At 44.3% G+C, this 6,091-nt stretch overlaps 1 long non-coding RNA gene across 1 annotated transcript; it reads right to left on the bottom strand.

Moving 5' to 3' along the window:
• Positions 1 to 2,812: 2,812 nt before the first annotated feature.
• Positions 2,813 to 5,040, bottom strand: LOC309713232. The gene is made up of 4 exons (XR_014278523.1): positions 4,912 to 5,040; positions 3,843 to 3,991; positions 2,967 to 3,131; positions 2,813 to 2,889 (listed from the first exon to the last, which is right to left on the bottom strand). It is a non-coding gene; the product is annotated as an uncharacterized lncRNA (long non-coding RNA).
• Between the last annotated feature and the right edge of the window lie 1,051 nt (positions 5,041 to 6,091).

The following is a 6,091-nucleotide window of genomic DNA, read 5'->3' on the forward strand; positions in this document are numbered from 1 at the left end:
CAAGAGTGGTATGTTGGTCACATGTCCATCCGCCAGGCAACATAGTGCCGTACAAGTAGCGCGAAAAACAAACTTCAAAGTAGCGCTACGCGTTCAGCGGGAGGCGTGGATGACGAGCGGCGATAAACTTGCGAAAAGCAAGTTGTGCTCAACTCCACCGGTGGAACCTGACAGCGTGGAAAAGTGTGAAAACATCCACGATCACCAACGGATTTCGAAGGGCTGGACTGCTGCATGATGAAGAGGAGGACACCGCCACGGCCCTTCAGAGGGTGTTCGACTCCGACACTGACAATGACAATGAGGATTTCTTTGGTTTTGAAAGTGACAACGAAGGAAAGAAGCTGAGAGTGGATGACGAAGCCATCCTGATCCTGTTCGTATCCGACACTGGAGAAGAGGACTTTGGTGGTTTTAGAGCGCAGGAAGATGGTGGTGAATGACTGACTTTTCTTCTTGTTAAAGCCGTGTCACTGCACCTGAGCCTAAAAGGTAGTCCGAATCTATTTTTCTGGTGTGCTGTAGGTTATTGTTATGTAATACATTTGTTACTCATTTATGAAGCACAGCACATGTGCAAATATGTACCCATAACTTGTTTTTCAAAATATTAATAAAAGGGGTGTGTCTCCAAACAGCCATCTCTTTCCTGACAATTCCCTTTGTGCATATTCTCTTACATATGATGAGTCAACATTGAAACACCTGCAGCTTTTGGTCAGGTGCGGCTAATGTATGTACAAAACAGGATTTTCCCCTGATTTTAGCTTGTGCGGCTAATATTCAGGTGCACTTTGTAGTCCGGGAAATACGGTAATAGAATAAACAACATCACAATGATATATGGGAATATGACAGTAAATACTAAATGTTAAACATTATTGTGCAGCACATAAGATCAACAGAACACAGTGTGCTTTGAGGTAGGAGCCAAAAAGGGTGTAGTTTGTGGGTGTGATCACCCGTGTGTACACCTGTGAGCATGGACGCGCTTGTTTTTTGTTTTTTAAAAGGTTCCTTCATGTAATAATCTGCTAGAGGGTGTGGGGGGGCCACAGCCCCGTCCTCCAGGGCGTGAAGCAGGTGTGGAGGAGATCAAAACTCCAGACATCCAGAGGCCCCCAGAACACAAGAGACCAAGGAAGACCAACAGAGGGGCAGCTGCGCCACTGTCCCGGAAAGAGCTGAGGAGAGTCCCAGATGAGGGCTCACTCAGCAGCCGCCGAGCAGAAGCCAGGGGGAGTTGCAGTGACGCGCCCGTGAGCTCCGCCGGCAGCCAGCCGCGCCTGAGTGACCGAGCCCCAGGCCGAGAGGCCGGGGGCACCCCACCTCCGAAGTGGCCCGAGCGAGCCCCAGGCTCCAGGCCCCGATAAGCGGCCGCCAAGGAGTGAGCCGGTGTGTACCTGGACGCCCATCCCCGGACACAAAGAACCACCAACGCACCGATGTCTGAGGGGGTCCGCCACTGGCAGGGGAAGTGGTGGTAGGGGGAGATAGGCCTCCAAACCTTGGAGGGCCTGAGATGTCCCCAGAGAGGTGGCGCCTGACACCCAACCTGACATATAGACACAGACATACAGGCACACACAGATACAAACATCCATTCCCACCCTCATGCTCTCATATGCACTTACTCCACACTCAACCAACGTGGAGACAGACATAAAGAGACGTTGTACACACGATCACACTCCCCAAGCGTACTCTACAAACCGGGTCTAGGTGCCCCCGCCCCTGGAGGGGGGAACTGCACCCAGACCCAGGTGGTGTTTCCCTTTTCCCTGCGGTGGGGGGAGGCAGACCGCCCCGACTCCGCAGCAGCAGGAAGGCTCCACACTCCAGACCGCAGTCGGACGGCCAACTCCTCCTCCTAGTCCTAGCCCCCCTGCTCCAGCAGGTCGCAGAGAATGGGGGTGAGAGAAGACTCCAAACCTCCCTCCACCCGCTCATTGTAATGTTGATGCATGTGTGTTCTAAGGTGCATTTAAAACCCAGGAGGGCATGGAGCTACCTGCCAGAGAGCAGCAGGTAAGCGCATGGTCCCTCCTGCTAGCCCTCAATGTCTACGTGTATTTAAAATTGAGAGGTGGGCAACGACGCCAGGGGTGAGGTGTACACCCTGATGGTAATTTGGACAAAACTGCACATTCCAGGGTGACCTTTTGTTGTGGGCAGTCTGAGGTACACCTGTGCACTACTCATGATGTCAGATCAGCATCCTGATGTGGCACACCTGTGAGGTGGGATGGATTATCTCAATATGGCAGATGTGCCCACTACCACACATTTGGACTGATTTGTGACCACTGTTTGGGAGGGATGGTTATATTGTGTATCTGGAATGAATTTTAGGTCTCTACGTCCATCCCATGGGGAATGGGAGCAGTAACAAAGGTGTTGCGTTTATATTTTTGTTGAGTGTGTATATATATATATATATATATATATATCTACAGATAACACAACAAATAATACATGTATTGTTTAATTAATAAAACATCAGAAAGTGATAAAACACATTAGAAATAGCAATAGCTTCATAACAGACCAATAAATCAACACATTTTCATCAGCAGATGTTTGCATGTTCAGTAAAAATATTTCAACAACAAGTTTATGATTAAAATGATCAATGAACTTCAGCCTTACGCTATGTAATGTACGTTTCATGTTGTACTCATGGTCCTTTGTTAGTCCAGTTTAGGATAATGTCTCTGACGTATGTTTCATATCAAATATATGTCATATCAAAACAAGCCCACACCTGCAGTTGTTTCAGTTTTTCACTGTCAGCTGGTCAACCTCACTCAGCCGGACATCCATATCAGCCAACCAAACGACAAGTTCCTCCCTTTGTGCTTCAAACCCCTCCCACTCTGAGACAAGGAGCTGAAAGAGAGAGAAAAGAGTCAATTATAAAGAAGAGAGAAAAGTGAAACCCTCCTCAGAAGGTCTGACTCGCATACCTGCAGTTGACCTGTGATGAACTCCAGTTTGGCGTTCACGTCATCCCTCGCCGATGCCAACAGCCGAGTCTGCAGGGTGCCCTGGAAGAGCTGAGTTAATGTTCGACTCCTCCTGGTCAGGCTCTCCAGCTGGATGATCCGAGGTCTCCCCTCTCACCGCTGCCTCTGAACACAGAAACACAAATTGCATCTGAAGCAGGAGGTGCAGATTTTTTTTCTATTCTTTTCTAAATCCAGGCTAGATCACGTGGAGGTATTTGGAAAACTTTTTTGGCCAGTGGACGACTGTTGTCTTGCAGAAAGTCAAATCAAACATATGCGATACACAATCAATTCACAAGAACACATTATAAAAAATAAGTCCAGTTCTTGCCTGATTTCAACTGAATTCTGCATCAAAACAGGGTGACAGAAGTAAAACGAGTGCACAAAGCCTCACTTTGTACAAGTGTGGCTAAGTGTACTATTAAAGTTCTCCTCTATGCAGACGACTTTCCTGTTTTCAAGGCACAACTTGGATCTGCTGTACGAATCTTATGGATACACACTAAATGAAACAGTAGTGTGCATGACTCCAGATTCTGATCCCTCATCCTAATATGGTCCCAACATAGCAACAGCAATAAAGCAAATGTTGAGGCTTCAAAATACAAAGTCCATAAATCAATGGCTGACATGGGTTTTATCATAAGGGTGATAAATATACAGATTTCAGTCTGTCTTAGAGATTTGATGTTCATTTACCTGCAGATGCACTATACGTGCCTGCTCTGTGGTTTTTCCACAACATTTTGCACATCACTATTTAATACAGGAAGTAGGTGAACTAAAACAAGTCATCTTTCTTTGTGAGAGGACCATATTAATGAAACAAACCTCAATGACATCATAGGGATCCCTACAGATGCTCCTGCTGCTTCTCTTCCTCCTCATCCTAAGCTTCCTTCTCCTTGTCCTCGCCTTCCATCCAATTGTAATTCAACCTAATTGTGTTTCTCCCCCTCCTCTTCCTCATTTTGTTGGAGCTGTGAACACAATTAATGTGAATCTGGATTAATTTGTGCAAACAAGAAAAATCTACAGCTTTTTGGTCAGAGGTGCTCTTGTGATTTAAGCCGGGTAGAGTAGATTTATGTGTTGATGCTACCTGCTTTAGCTCTGGCTGCTGAGTGATATTTACTCCCTGGCTGGATTACAAACTTTAACCATGTGCTGAACTTTGGCCCAGCGTTGATACCTCTTGTTAGTATAACGACCTCTTCTTAGCTTGTATGTATGATGTATGATGGTGGATAAATGAAATATACAAACAAATTTAACTATATTACAAAAGAACATCTATCTTGGAAACATCAAATGACTGGAGCATAACTTGTCAACTAGTCCGAAAATAAGTTATGCAGGAACAGTCAAAGACACACCTTCTCATGTCACATTTCTATTCATTTCTATATTAGACAAGAGTTATCTAATCTAACTATTCATTCAAAACACTTATGCATAGCTGTATTTTATACAGCTCATACAGAATTCAAAGTACAGGTTCATGTGAGTATTTAATGTACGGCTCAGATCTACAGAATTTCAGAGTTTCTAGAGCAGACACAGAGCTCACATCACAGCAGGGTTCAGGCGCCATTTTAGTGACTTTAACAATATATTAAATTTTAATTTCGGTCTAGCTGACACTAGGTTATGTACGCAGCACGCAATTGAACCCCATATTTTAGAAGCCAAAGGTTCAAATTAGCTGGGAGCACCTTCACTTAATTATAACAGTGGTTTTGTTAGGAAAACAGTTTCTGTATACCGGATACTAAATTGCGCTGACCTCAACGGCTAACGTATCTAGCTAATCGCTACTGTTAGCACAACATTAACAACAAGCTACAATGACGACTAACAAAAACAAAACAGTAATAAGGTTTTAATGAAAATGTTTTACCTTTTCTAACAATCCCAGAATCCACAGCTTCAAAGTCCAGCAGGTACTGAAGACTGTTATCCGCCTCGCTGTCACCGGCCGTGAGTTTTTTTCCCGAAAGGTCAAGGCCCGCCGCTCGCGCACTCTGTCTGCGCATGTGCATCCCAACGACTGACCCCCTCCGTCCGCTCCCGGGAGGTTACAGTATGACGTGTTCTGACGTCACTCTCTCTCTCCCTGTCATTTATTTGGCTCGAAACACATATTAACAAATTGATCAGTGATGAACAACTACTCAGATCATTTACCTAAGCAGTGTGCTTTGTCAAAACGAAGTCTGTGTCCATTACACTGACATTCTGTTCTGCAATTGTTATTTACTTGTATCTTATAATTTGACTTTACATACTGCTGGGTGGTTTGTAAAGTTTACAATAACTAGTATTATCATTATGCTATATTTTCAAAAATATATAATAATCTCAAAAGTAATGCCTTGGAGTAGAAAATAGTAATACTTTATTAAAATTTAAAACTAAAGTACAGTATTTGAATGTGTGTATTGTGTCTACTGTTTATTAACTCACCATATTCATAATGGGTTTGCGGGGTTAGGGGGTGGGGGTGGGGGTGGGGGGGGGGGGGGGGGTTGGGTCTTTAGGCTTTGGCCCCCACCCCTGCCACCAGTATATTTTTAAGCAAATATTTCTAACTTTTATTTGAATATTCAGTTTCCTACCATCTTCTCTTAAAGGGTAATTGCCAGGTACCCTCCCCCTTTGCACACACATGCACACAAAGAAAACACACAGTATAATTCACAGCCTCGTTATAGTGAATACATATTTATGCCATTTACACCATCAAGCTTAGATTGCTAAGGATGAAGAACCTTTTGTTCTTTAAAGAACCATTTGTAATAGCTGAAGAACCATCCACAAAATAAAAAGGTTCTTTGACGTATGATGGTTCTTTAAAGAACCATGAAGACATCTGAAGAACCATTTAAGAACCATCATTTTTCTGAGTGCAGGAACAGATCAACAGAGGATGCTGACTCAATCACACTTGACACCAGCCTGACTCATCTGGAGCATCCCAATACATATGTTAGGATGCTATTTGTAGACTTCAGCTCGGCATTTAACACCATTGTGCCAAACAAACAAGCTGAATGACCTGGGACTAACCACCACACTTT

The sequence above is a fragment of the Aulonocara stuartgranti genome (assembly GCF_965226115.1).
Source record: "Aulonocara stuartgranti genome assembly, chromosome: 8".
Lineage (NCBI taxonomy): Eukaryota > Metazoa > Chordata > Actinopteri > Cichliformes > Cichlidae > Aulonocara > Aulonocara stuartgranti.